This window comes from Calonectris borealis, chromosome 1, assembly GCF_964195595.1.
Source record: "Calonectris borealis chromosome 1, bCalBor7.hap1.2, whole genome shotgun sequence".
NCBI lineage: Eukaryota > Metazoa > Chordata > Aves > Procellariiformes > Procellariidae > Calonectris > Calonectris borealis.
The window spans coordinates 19412880-19427497 of NC_134312.1; positions in this window are offsets into that span (position 1 = coordinate 19412880).

Genomic DNA, 14618 nt, shown 5'->3' on the forward strand with positions numbered 1-14618 from the left:
TTGGACATACTGAGTAGTGATGCTTGAGTGTGACTGAGTGTTGCCTTTCAACTGTTATGATATGAAATTTCCTTTGGATTATATTGTCCCATAAACCTCTGGCTTGGGAACAAGTTGCTTTACCATGGAAAGTCATTCCTGATGCGCAGTTTTAGTTCCCTTATGTATGCCCAGAATTGCAGTGAGCCATGCAGAAATCCAGATGAGTTAAATTGCTTCTCAGTGTGGTCAGTTATATGTGTTTTGGTGAAAAAGCAAATTTTTCATTGAGCTAAGCCACTAGTAGAGAAACTCTTAGTAATAGGTTCTAGCAGAGGTGGAGTTGGAGTAGCCAAGGATAGTCCGAGTCCCTCTCTTTTTTAGATCATTGCAAATATCAACATATTCTCTTTTGGAAGGTGGTTGCTAGTAAATCGACTACTTTTTAGTAGTTCTCTTCCAAAATATTCACTTTACTGCTGAGTAGACCTTATCAGTGTTTATGAGATGACTGAGCAATTTAATTTCAGGTTACGTTTAGCGTGCTGGTCGTATATTAAAAGGAAGAAAGGAAGGCTGCTTGCTTGCTTGCTTTGTCCTGGCTGCTTCATTTTGTTTCAAATGTTATCATGGAGGAAAAGAGCAAGTTTGGGAATACAAAATGCAATGAAGAGTCACAGATGAACATAAAGAGTGCGGATCATTAGGGACACAGGAAGATCCTGAGAAGAGCAAACGGCCACACCTTGTACATTGTTGCAAAGGAGACTTCTAGGAACCTACATGGGTTGCTGTAGAGCTTCTTCCAACCCAGGAACACATGGAAATTTCTAAACTAAAAGATAAATACAGGAAGTCGGAGGGTAAAAGCTGTTCTGAAATCTTTGTTATTTTAATTGTACCCATCAGGTTAGAGTTGCTCTACTTCAGAAATGCCTTGTATTTCACGGCTTAACAAAATCTAATACTAAGAACTGAAAACCCTGCTAGACCTTACTTTGCTTACTTGAAGAAATGTGTGTAAGTGGCTCCATGACAAGGCCAGTTTCTACTATTTTGATGATGACTGTAGTCTCCTAAGGCAGTTTGAGGCACTCAGCAAGCTTCCTTTCCTCTCCTTTTTCTCCCACTTGGGAGCCACAGCAACAGGTCAAGTGGTGGGTCAGGAATGGTTGCAGCCTGTAGTGCTGTGCAAGCACACCCACTGCAACCATTACGAGCAGTTCTAAAATAATTATTTTAAGGGTGTTCAGCCTGATTTGGCTATTGGTGTGGTTTTGGCAATGGGGAGTGCAGTGCAAACTAAAAGCCCAGCTCGTGATATTGCCTCGAGCTGTGCACTTCCATGCCAGATGGCTAGCGGGCCCCAGGTTTGCTACTCTGAGGGGATTTCGGATAGGCTGCATAATCTGAAATTGCTGTGTTTTAGCTGCCTTTCTGAAGAGAACAGGGATGGAGGATTTCTTCAGCGTTTCTCTCTTGTTTAAAAAAGAAAATTATGCTTTTCCAGAAGTCCTGTATCATTCTTCCATTGTCTGTCATGTGGAGAAGGATTAGGAATATGAAGTCTAGATATATGCACAATAAAGCTTGTTGGCTTTCTACTTACTTGTAAAGATGCCCTGGGTTTGGAAACAAGGCAATTAGCTTGTGAGACAATTATTTGCATCCAACATTTTTTGATGCTTTGAGAACAGCTCTTCCTCAAGAACCAACTTGAACTGGAGGTAAAAATGGAAAGAAAATGGTGGTTGCTTCTTGTTCCATTTCTTAAGATTATGCCTAAGATTATGTTCAGAGGTGAGAGCTTTCCCAAGTTTAAACATTTACTCACTCAGTGAAATAATTCAGAAGTCTGTGTATAATGATGCCATCTGGTGACACCTGTCATAATGATATTTAGTTTTGTCTGTTATTTTTCCAAACACAATATAAAATCCATACCCTGGCTTCATCAGCTGATCAGTGCTCCTAAAAAATATTGCCATCTACAAGAAGGAATATATTGCAGAGCCTTCTAATATTAGTAGTGAGGGAGGCATATGTCTGCTTTCATTTTACCTTCAAAAACTTCCTTACAACAGGGTGCACCAGTTCTAAGGGCATTAGGAATGTATTAGTTCCTTACACAGTGAGTCAGCTGCAGGGAATATATGCTGCACAGCAATCTATTGCTCAGCTATGGCATGTATCCAGTTCCAAGGCAATACTCTATTGCTATATTCGTTTCACTGAAAGGTTTCCCTTACTAGAGTGCATTGACCAATATTTCAGTCCTACCATGAGCTAAAGCAGCATGCTTACTACTATACTGAAGTAATTAATTCAAAATGTAAAAAATAAAATTAAAATAAACCTACACTTAGTTATTACGAAGTCCAGCAAAGAACTCTTACAGTGACAGATGACATTAGCCTATAAGCCTTTATAACTTACATGGTAATAAAATGGGGTTACATTTTTGAATTAAACTGATAACATGACCAAATCGATTTCATTAGTGTATCTGTCATATTTGCTGTTAATGATGGCTAACAGTGGAATAGAAACTGACAACAATCCCTGAAAAACTGTGCAGATCAAAATTATATTATACTGGCATTCATGAATTTTAATACCCTTTTTTATCATGGTTTTTTTGAACTCCCTTTTTAAATTTGAAGCTCACAAGAAAAGAATTAAACTTTCTACACCTGTCTCAGCTCCTATTATTTCTATTGTTATAAGTTAATAGGCTCAAGAATGGAAGACATTTCCACTAACTAAAAAAAAAAAGGCCTTGCTTGAGAGTCTCTTGTGAGTGCTTATGGGGGAATGGATGAATCTCCGCTGCTAAAGTGTTGACATCAGAGTCATATCTCTTGAGGGACTAGAGACCTTTAGGACACCCAAACTGCTGTTTAGACGACTGTTTGTGGAAGACACTATTCGTATTAATAGACTTTGCTCCTCTGGTGTGTAACTCCCTTTAATGCTAATGGAAGTTTTGCAAAAATCTACAGGAGAATATACCTACTGTCATGAATCATCATAGCTCTCTAATCCCATTAGTAGGGCTTAAATGTATGAGTTAAAAGTGCGCAAGTAATGAAATGCTCGCCTCAGAGCAGCAATCGAGAACATCAAAATACCCTTACGTAATGAGATAACTTGACCTCTCTGCTACTTGAAAATGTGACAAGATATTAGATATGTGTCATATGAACTAAAAGACCATAAGTCTTTCCTATTTCAAGTCCCTGATTAGGACTTCTTTCTTGGGTTAATATTATCTGAAAATGGATAATTAATAAGGAGAAGCTGTGGTGTTATCTGGGTGTGGGTAAGGTAAAACTTTATCTTAAATATTTTATTAATTAAATAACTTTATCTTAAATTTATTACATATATATCTAGACATATATATACATAGTGAATGGCATTGTGTCTGGATTGAGCTTATTGCCTTTCTTGCTCTCATAGATGATGCCTCTGTTACAATCAGGAGCTATGATAGCAACATGGGTAAACAAATTCAGAGATGTAGTCCATACAGCTTAGGTGGTAGAGGGAAAAATATTTAGCCTGCCATATGTGGGGGCTGTTCTGGCCTTGTGGGGATGTTGGTGTTCGCAAGAGAAACTTAGTCTTCACATCTTCTATGCTACTATTAACAAAATTAGTGAGATTTTAGTGAGATTCTTCCTGTACTGTACATAACACTCATAGACTGCACATAGACACACACAAAGAGAATATCTGTCTGTCTACATGTTGACAATGTCTACCAAAATATTGCTTCTCTTGGTATTCAAAGTAATATTTTTTGCATTTTATATATGTGGTGGGTTGACCTTGGTCTGCAGCCAGATGCCTACGCAGCCCCTCTCTCACTCCTGCTCCTCAGCAGGACATGGGGGAGAAAATAAGATAGACATAGGGAGATGACTTACCAATTAACGTCATGAGCAAAACTTACTGAACTTGGAGAAAATTAGTTCAATTTATCAGCCATTAAAATAGGTTTGGATAGTAAGAAAAAAAGACAAAATTAAAAGAACACCTTCTCTCTCCTCTTTCTCCCAAGGTTCAACTTCACACCTTCATTCCCAGCTCCTCTACCTCCCACCCATCCTCAAGTGGCGCAGGGGGGATGGGGAATGGGGGGGTTGCGATCAGTCCACAAGAGCTCCTCTCTGCCACTCCTTCCTCCTCACACTTTTCCTTGCTCCAGCGTGGGTCCTCCCAATGGGCTGCAGTCCTTGAGGAGAAACCTGCTCCAGTGCGGGAGTTCCTTCAGACCATATCCACCTGCTCCAGCACATCGTCTTCCACAGACTGCAGTGTGGATATCTGCTCCAGCGTGGTCTTTCCACAGACTGCAGTGTGGATATCTGCTCCAGCGTGGTCTTTCCACAGACTGCAGTGTGGACATCTGCTCCAGCGTGGTCTTTCCACAGACTGCAGTGTGGATATCTGCTCCAGCGTGGTCTCTCCACAGGCTGCAGGGAAATACCTGCTCCATTGTGGTCTCCTGGACAAGCTCCAGGGGAATTCCAGCTCTGGCACCTGCAGCACCTCCTCTCCCTCTTTCTTCATTGACCCTGGTGTCTGCAGGGCTGTTTCTCACCATTTTTTTCCTCATGCAGCATTTTGCCCTTTCTTAATCTGTTTTCCCTGTGGCTGAGAGGCTCAGCCGTGCCCTGCGGTGGGTCGGTTGGAGCCGGCTGGAACCGGCTGGGACTGGCTGTGTCCGGCACGGGGCAGCCCCGGCCTCTCCTCACAGAGGCCGCCCCGCAGCCCCCACCCTGCTGCCGGCACCAGGGCACCGACAGCCAATGCGGTATGTCTTGCTGTAAGTGTTTCATTGGTGTCTGGCACTGCTGTGAGAGTGTGAAGTAAGGAAAAGCAGAGGAATGCACTGGCAGGAGACAAAAAGACAACTGTGGGGAGAAATTAGCATTTCTTTACTGCATAATTGGAACAATCTAATGCCCCTGGTGGTGTGCTCTGCAGAGATAGCGGCAACAACGTGCACGTCCAGCAGCGCGCATCCAGCGGGTATGTTATCTCATTTAGGTATTTCCAGACAGTCTGGGTGTTCCCTCCCAGTGGTTCCACTGGACAATTTCATCCAAAAAGCTGCACAAAACCACATGCTCTCCTACCTGCTGTGAGTGTGTTTGGGTGTTTTCTTTTTTCCTTTTAATTGCTTTTTTTTCCCCCTCACAGCTTTCTTCATTAACTGCAATACAGGGGATTTAGCCTATAATCCAGTACATTTTAATAGCAACTGTCTTCAAAAGAAAACTCTGCTGATCCTCAATGTCACTTAAGTAACAACTTTAAAAAAAAAAAAAAAATTTCCAAACTGCAGACATCAATGTAAAAAATTATGGTACAGTTTCTTATCAGAGGTGCTGAGGCCTGAGGGAAATTAAGAAATGAGTAAATTAGTGATGCCAGTAGAGTCTAGTTTTACTTCCTTGGCAATCTCATTTTGGACTGAGCAAACTTCTGTTCTCCCAAGTCTGTTTCATTTCCTATCTTTGGGGATAGTTGTATTTTCACTGGATTGAATACCAAACCAAAATTGGAATTTAGAGTTTTATTGCGACAAATAAGGAAAAGCAAGAGCCTTTGAAAAGATATTTGATCCCTTATACAGCCAACTCCAGGTATCTGAGACATAGACTTTAGAAGTTCTTTAACTGTAGACTGCAGTCAGTGGAGAACCATATTGCACTTACTGATAAGAGCTGCAATCCATGGCTTTTCTTTTGCCCGTGTTTGCTGAAGACTAGTCACTTTATTTAGACTATTCCATTCAGACCATCTTGTTGAATTTAGTTTAAGGTTTAATACTGATGCCCATTGCTGTATCCATTCCATGTGAAGTCAATAGGTAGCCCATAACAAAAATCACTGGGAGATGAACCTCCTACCTTCTTCTCCACCTCGTCGCCTCCTCCCAATCCCTTCATAAGACTTTAGGTTTGGTTTTGCTTTGGAAGGAAGGAACAGATAAGTATATTGCATATTGTGTGGAATAGACGTGAATGCAATGAACTGTATTTTATAAGGAAAAATCTGGATTTTCCTCAATCTCAAGAATTTTCCAAAATCTCAAGAAACTTGTTTTTTTAACTAGATGGCCTTGAGCAGGAATGTCTGTAACTCATATGTGTGGCATGCTGGGCTTTCTGATCCATCCTACTGTGGCAGAGTGCAACCCACTTTTAAAAAAAATAAACAGCTAGTTTTGATGCTCTAGTAGGAAATACTGGAAAATGTGGCAGCAGCATATTCATGCAATGCTCTTCAAAGGGAAAGTAAATATTACTATACCTTAAAAATCACCTGACTTATTCATTAACATGTATGTCCCTCCACAAAATAACTGCCGTCGGCAGGGACCTCTCAAGTTTGTCTAGCCCAACATCCCTGCACAACACAAGGTTATCTACAGCAGGTTTTTCAGGACCTTGATCAGTCAGGTTTTGAGTGTTTCCAAGGATGGAGACTCCACAACCTCTCTTGGCAATTTATTCCAGTGTCTGATCATCCTCACAGGCAAAAAAAAAAAAAAAAAAAAAATTCTTGTGTTAAAATGCAATTTCCTGTATTTCAGTTTGCCTCTTGTCCTACTGGGCACTACTGAGAAGAGTATACTTTATCACTACTCTGTAACACTACCTAACAGAATGGAAAATTCCAAATTGGTAACTTTAATTACACGTAACGTTAAATTTGATTTCAGGGGGAAATTTGTATGTATTTGTTTTAAACAACACTGAAGTGGTCTTTTGAGATTAACAGAACAAAGACATGTCAGACTGACTAATCCAATAATGGGAGATAAGACAGAAAGGTGCAGACAAGGGAACAAGTTGACTTAGGTTTGTGTTTTTCACAGATCAAACCTTGATCCAACTCAGTTTTGTTTATGTAACGTTTCAGAGCCTGCTCACAGCACCATCTTTCACTCTCTTGTGCAGTGGAATTTTGTGTTAGCTTTTGATTGCAAAGGTCTCAACAGCCAACTTGAGGAAAAAGACTTACCTGGTAATATAGTCCGATCTCCAGTGGTGAAGGGATTTCTCTTCTCTGAAAGACATTAATCTGCAATATAAACAGGGAGAAGTTCAATGATCCATAAAAAGGAAAAACAAAGATAATATTACTACTTTCAAACGTAAATTGTCTTTGTGTGGAATTCTTGTGTCTCTCTGCACCAAACTCCTTAATCCAGGCTTAATAACTGATAGCTAGGATCACCTGTGTACCAGATATTAGCATTGCACCCTATGTAGTATAATTACATTCTTACAATACAGATCCCTTGCTAATAAGCCCCTCCAGAATTCAAAGTGTGCAGGGGAATTATGCAGACTACTCAGCTGTGTGCTTGGGGCTGCTGCTGTTCTGGCAAAGCATAGGAGCTCAGAAACATGTCAGCATGCTTTACTGTAGCAGCGAGCTGGTTCTGAAATCAGAGAACTATCCCTGTATGACAACGGATCTAAGCTGATAAACTCTGCTGGACTCACATCGTCTCCATAAGATAGTCTTGTGATGTACCACTGTATGTGTAAAATGGAGAGACATATTTGCTCATTTGCTTGGTACCAGCTTGGCAGATGCTGATGTAGCTACAGTGACAGCCATGGCATAACAAAAGGACAGAAATCATGACCTATTGCTGCCCCTGTTAGTTTGCATTGTCTGCATACTTGGAACATAAGCTTTAACAATGCATCCTTATATGAGTTTCTTTGCTTCCCTTTCTTAGAAGAGAGATTAGTATATTTCCCCATCAAGCATTTAAAAACATTCTACTTTAAAAAAATGTAACTTTGCGATATGAGTACGGGCATATATTTCTAATGCGTATAAATCCCAAGCACTCAATTTGACTAATATTTCAAAATATACATTAACATTGTTCACTCCACCATTTAATGCATACAAACACAAGATACAATAGCATTGTTTACAATCTAAATCTAATTAAAGGATATGCAGGAATGAGAAAGGGATCAATATCTAATATGTTTTTTCCATCTGCTTTCCTCATCATTGCTAACGTGTCAGAGAAAATGCCAATACTTTGATCTCATACATGTGCTCTGTTCCTTTTCCACTGATACAGACAAGGTCACTCATGATATAGGATGCTCTAAATTCTCTGAAAGTTCCTCAATTAATAGGTGGTTATCAGACAGCATATTCCAAAAGTGACAGAAAATATAAATGGATCTCAAATGCTAACTCTGGGATATCTTCGAACAAAATACATCTTTGATTTTAAGCATAGAAACATCACCTGATTACCTGCAAAAATATTTGAGGTCAGAGGTTAAATACTTGTTGGATGTTTTTCTGTTGAAGGTATCTAAAAGCTGTCAGTTTTACAATAAATTTCCATGAATGTAGTTTCACAATAAATCTGGGGAAACTCTAGTGGAAATCTTCCTGTGATACAGCCGGCAATTTATTGAGAACACGGGAATGTAATCTGTATTGTTCCAAAAACTTGCAGTTGACAGTCTTGATAGTGGTAATCAACCTTTCCCTCCTGCTAATGGTTGCTTTTGTTAGACTGAGCTCTTTCCCCAGTTATGCAGTTGTATGATTATTTCATGCTAAACTGTTATTAAGAATGACTTGTGGTCATACACATATAAGAAATATTATCTACATTAAAATTATTTGTTCCCTATTTGCATTTCCTCATGTTGTTCCTCCAGTTTGCATGGCATCCTACCTCTAGACTGTCAATGGTTCTTTTCCCTCAGTGTTTGGCTCTTCATTTTTTTCAACACAATGCAGTATTTATAGAATTATGTACAATGTTTACTAAGAATTAAGAGTGTCCATATAACCCTGGAGGGCAGCATGTTTGCAAAGAAATTTAAACAACATATGGAAAACAACCCAATACTGTAGAAGATGGTTGACTGCACCTAAGTCTTCTAAGACATCAGATGGATATAGTTCTGACACAAATACAAATAAGATTTCTTTCAGTGATTTCAAAAGGGCTGGGATTTCATTTTTCTGTTTAGACTTCCCTTGACTTGTTAAATACGGAGTTAAATGCTTGTAATAGTAAAGGAGTCAGGTCCACAGTGAGCACAGGAGTAGCACTAGCAATGGTGCTTCAGACTTTCTGTGGTAAACAATCCATGAAAGGCAAAAGAACACAAATAAGGTGAAGATCAATGAAAGGATATAAAAATATGGGAGTATATGGAAAATTAATCAATCTGTTTTCACAGTAAGGGTACCATTTACCCATGAGGTTGTAACTGGTGTGAAGTAATAAAATGCACCATTTGACTTTATTTTCTTGTAACCCTGGACTTCAACAAAAATCTTATAGCAACTTATTTGGAAACTTATGTTATCATCTGTGAAGTGTTTTTACAATAATTTCAGGTGACTGTATGTTTTCTCTTTAATATTTTTTACGCCTATGCTGAACTCAAACCTATCATCTTAGAGAAGACAAGTATATACTCACATTATGGTTTTTTCCCAAACATGTATAAAACATACTGGCTAAATGAATACTTTACTTCCTTGGCAGAATTTTTATAATAAATAAATAAATATGGGCATTTTTAGAATTTTTACTCCTATTAGACCTCAACTATTGTAAATAAATAAATGTCACTCAAATAATACTAGTGTGAAATAGATTGTGTTTCATTAAACATCGTATGGATGTAGCCTAAGTACTGTAACTGAATTAACCTTAAGAATTTAAATACATGGAAGGAAAATAATACATTCACACTGTTAATATCATGTGAGTGTTGATGTATATGAGGTCAGTGACAAAAACCTAAGAAAGAACTAAGTGGAAATAGGAGCCATGTGATATGGCATAATGATATGAAAGAAATTTCAAGATAATGGGCAGAGAAAGGCCTAGTGTGAAATAAATAACAAATAAAGTTCATCTAATCTAAATTTATATACCTAAAAGTTAGGTATTTGAGTAGGATTTTTCTTGCCTCAGCTTTAATTGCCTCAAGAACAGGTGAGCTTTTTTCAGGGCTTCCCTTATAGTCAGTGGAGGTCTTATAAATACATTGAACAGTGTCTTGAGAAAAATTTACCTTATCCTAAGGGAGACACCAAATATTTGGCCCAGTGAATTGGCTACAAATTACTAGCTTGATCTCTATAATGAGAGCTTCAACAACTAGCTATGTAGCTGCTTATATTCTACACTACTAAATTAGGCCACAGTTGGCCCCTACTATAAGCTGCTTATAACCTTTTTACAGCCAATAGATCAACTCCAGAAGGTAAGTTACGTATTCTAGTGTAGGATATGTGCCAGTGGCCAGAGAGCTGAATCTCTTTGTAGAGACTGTAGAAGAAGCTTAAGTGTGTAACTTAATCCATATAACTAACTTGCATTATTTGTACTTCTGTATTTCAAGATTGGTAGGTGAATAAAGGTAGGACAATTCTCCTCTGCCTTAGTTTAGGGTGTCTCAATGCCCATAGATATGCTCTTTGCTTTATAGGGTAAATCATTATGATTTTATGTTTGATTTTCCTGACTAGCCACCTTTACATTATTAAATGGATGATATAGATTCTATAAAATACAGAAAGAAATCTAGGACTGTTAATTTCTATAGTGTTTGGGTTTTTTTAAGCCTTGTAAGAAGAAGTATACTTTTACGCTCATGAAATTCATGAGGCACTGGAGGAGATAGATCACCTACAATATGAATTTTATCCATCAAGCAGTTCAATTAGATGAGAAAAAAGGATAGTATTCTACATGGAGTTTCTGTAGTTCCTTCCACTGATCTCAGAGGGGCTGAAGATGGCTAATTTGTTTAGTTACAAAACTGGGATATGGGGTTGTTCTTTCCTTTTGTTAGTGTAAATGTTCTAGTAAAAAAACTTTTCCATAAAATTTGTAAAGATGAAGGATGCATATCTAGTCAGCAGTAAGCACGCATGCTCGCACACACACACACACGAGCGCGCGCGCCCGCGCACACACGCCCCCAACCCAGCTCTGTGAAAATCTCTTGTTCTGCTCTTATAAATTACTTGCATAAGAATGGTGGCAGAACCTTAGTTCAGTCCACTGAGTATAAGGATATCACAGGACCACCAAAACCAGAAGTATGAAGTATCTTTTCTGCCTTCAACATGTTAACTTTCCAGTGATATAAAAGCAACATAGGTGGAGGCCCAGATCCTGCAAAGCATTTACATCTGTTTGAGAACTTTAGAAGCTTTGCTGACTTTAACAGGATTACTAATGCTTTCAAAATTGAGCATTATTGATGTATAGGCCTCTGTTAAGGCCTCAGCTGGATAATAATTCACAGCTTGTCATGAAAAATATGAACATAAAGTCTGACAAAAAAAATTACCTCTTCCTCTTTCCACTCCCTTTTTCCAGTCAGCTGTTTAACCATAATGTAGCTAGCTGGTGGCCAGTATGAATGACATTTTTCTATTGTGTCATTGAGTCAGATGAAGTAAACTTGAAACATGTTGGACTCATCAATGGACTTCACCATAAAAGTCTTCCATAACTTCCCATTCCTTCTAAAGGCAATAGAAAAAATCCCACGGACAGCCAAGGGTGTTAGCCTTTCACTCTCATGCTCAGTGGCTTAAATGGGAGTTCTTTGTGCAGACGTGCTGTAGAATCAAATCCATAATCTGTGATTCAAACAGAAGCATATAACACAATCACCCTTCTCCATGAGTATTGAACAGCAATGTAAATCAGAGTCTTCTGAATCAAATAATTCATGTGCTTCTCTCTTTGTAGACTGAAATAAATGAACATGAGGTCTAAAGGTTCACTAAGGTGGTGTGATTTGAGAATAATTTATTGTGTAAAAGAGTAACCAGCCAAACAATGTTAATTATAATATTGTTAAAAGCTGAAATGCTTAAATCTAAATAATTTAAAAGTTATGTGATAGATATTAAACACCTCTGAGATGGAAAAATGCTGTAGGCAAGTGTTCTTAATAAGTCTAGTTTGGTTAATTATTGCCTGAAGCATTTCTGAACTAATTATTTAGCTCCAAAGGGGGCTCCATGTTTTCAGCATTGAAGTGCCAGATATTGATTTTCTTTAATTGACAGGGCATAGTACTAGACAGACCACACAAAGCTGAAGGTTAAGCCATTTATAGAAAGTGATAGCCAGGTCCTCCAGTGTCACACACTGCATCAGTGTGAAAGGGAGACCCAGGCCCTGAAACTCTGCGCTTTCAGGGAAAAGTATTATTTGTCTCTGTCATCTGCCCTTTATGGTTCATTTAACATCTTAAATAGCCTGTGTAAATTAAGTGTGTTTAGTAGCTGCACAACTCCCAAGTCAAAGATAGTGTTCTGTTCATCAGGAGACTTTGAGTATTTTAGCCTTTTAGTTAACAAGATGTACATTGCTCAAAAAATAATAAACATTGAATTATGTTGCTAACCAGTTTTACTGTAGATGGCTTAAAAATTAGTTTAAGATGCTTTTTCATTTTCTGTGCACTTCCCCCCCCACCTTTTTAAAGTGAGTGAATATACATATTGCACAAAGGTTATTCATGGGAATTTTGATATTGGTTCTCAGTAGGGTCTGGGAATTTACCAAAGGTGCTTAGAGAATTTTTGTCTGCCTGGATGGATGTAATTTCTTTAGACATAATTTGGGTTGTTTGAAATACTGCAAGTGCCAGCATAGTTCAAACCATCATCAACTTTATACCTCATCAAACCACATGTGATGCATGGACAGACATTTGCCAATTGGCTAGAGCTATGCCAGCCTACCGTAATATAAAAATAACATAAACAATAATAAATGCAGTATGGCCTCTTAGTTCACTCTATTAGTGCCAGCCCTGCTCATTTGAACTTATAAATAAAAAGCCTTTTTCTTGTTCTGAATTCCTTGTGATTTCTTGTTTTTTTCTTCAGTCCCTCAGCTTTCGTTATGTGATTTTTCTCTTCTGTGGCGATTAACTTGTGCTTAAGCTTTTCTCTTTCGTGCTCTTTAACTTTTGTTCATATCCCAACTATCAATTTCCATGTCCTACTACTTTCTTGCCACTTTCCCTCTCTCTTATTTAAGCTCAAGTACACCTACAGGAATAAAACTGAAATACCCTAACTGGGAGCAAGGGCATTATAGGTTTTCCCTGTAGTTAACAGTGTGAGACATACCAACAGAGGTGGCTTGGTTCTTAGGTGGGATAAATTGCCCTCTGAAGGTTCCTATCTCTAATTTTTTTTTCTGTGGAGGGAACCTAAAGTGACTGATGCTCCTAACCTAGCAGGCTATCTCAAGTTAAGTGGAATGAATCCAGACCCCATTCATCTCTCTTTTTTTTTTTAAAGTTCAACAGCATTTTAACTTTTGCTTGTAATATACCTTCTTTTTTCCTTTTTTTTTCTTTTTTTTCCCCTTTTTTTTCCTTTTTTCCTTCTGCATTGCCTGCCTTCACCTGTGTTTGCCTGTGTTTGTTCAGAATGAACTCAGACTGCAGAAACCCTTAACTGCCCACATGCCCAAACTGGGCATCATCATCACTGAATTGAGGTATCCCTGAATTGAATTCTCTCTTATAATGTCTGTATCTCTTCACTGGTTGCATATATAAATACTAGAGTGCTTGTGATTATGGTTTAAGCAGTTTATTTTGATGTGATTAATCAAGTTCTAATGGCATTCATTCTCCTGGACTCTATTAAAATGGAAAATTTGGTGAAGAAAATGTATCTAAACCCCATCATCTAAGTTTTTACCAGTTCCACTCTTAAAGGGAAACAAATACCATGTGTTAAATATAGAGTTGAGATACTGTGTTGAGGAATAATACAGTAATTTCTACAAATAAACAAATCAAAACAAATATTCTGCAGTGCATTTCCTTGCTAAAGACATGGCATTTGAAATAACACATGAACATGACAAGCTTTGTAGAATATTTTGCTTAAATAATGACTAAACCATTATTATTATTATTTTATTTCAGCCTTATGAAGTTGTTTGTTTACTTGAGGTTTTTCCCATCATGTCAGAGTGAAATCTGTTAAGGAGATTCCTATCGCAAACTATTAGCTTTATTAACCATGTATATATCCCCTCCCCCAACCCCAACCTTTCCCTTTCTTGTTAGTGTTGATAATAATTGAACCACTGTTTTCCTTTGATCCAGACAGGACTTTTTAATGGAGAAGATACACAGTAAACAGAAAAACACCCCTGCATATAAGCAGTCATTCATTCTTTCCCGTTCCTTTAAGCTGGGAAGTACAGTCAAGTTTTATATTCATAGCAATATAACAAAATAACCGTGAAAACATATTGGCTCTGTCACAATTGTCAGTTATCCATTCTTTAGCATAGAAAATGATGGTAGGAAGAAAAATATATATTTGTCTCTTCTTTTTGGTATATAAAATGGGTTTATGTGAAAAATGTGCTATGTATAAAGCAGGCTGAACTGCAAACCAAACCCCAAGGCCTATTTTGAAGACCTTTGGGTTTGGTTCTTATTTCACATTTGCATCTGGGGTCCATCTTGACCTAAAGTGCATATGTTTGTGTAAAAGGAAGTATAAATACCACTGTATGCTGAAATTATAGCGTCTTAGAAAATGTT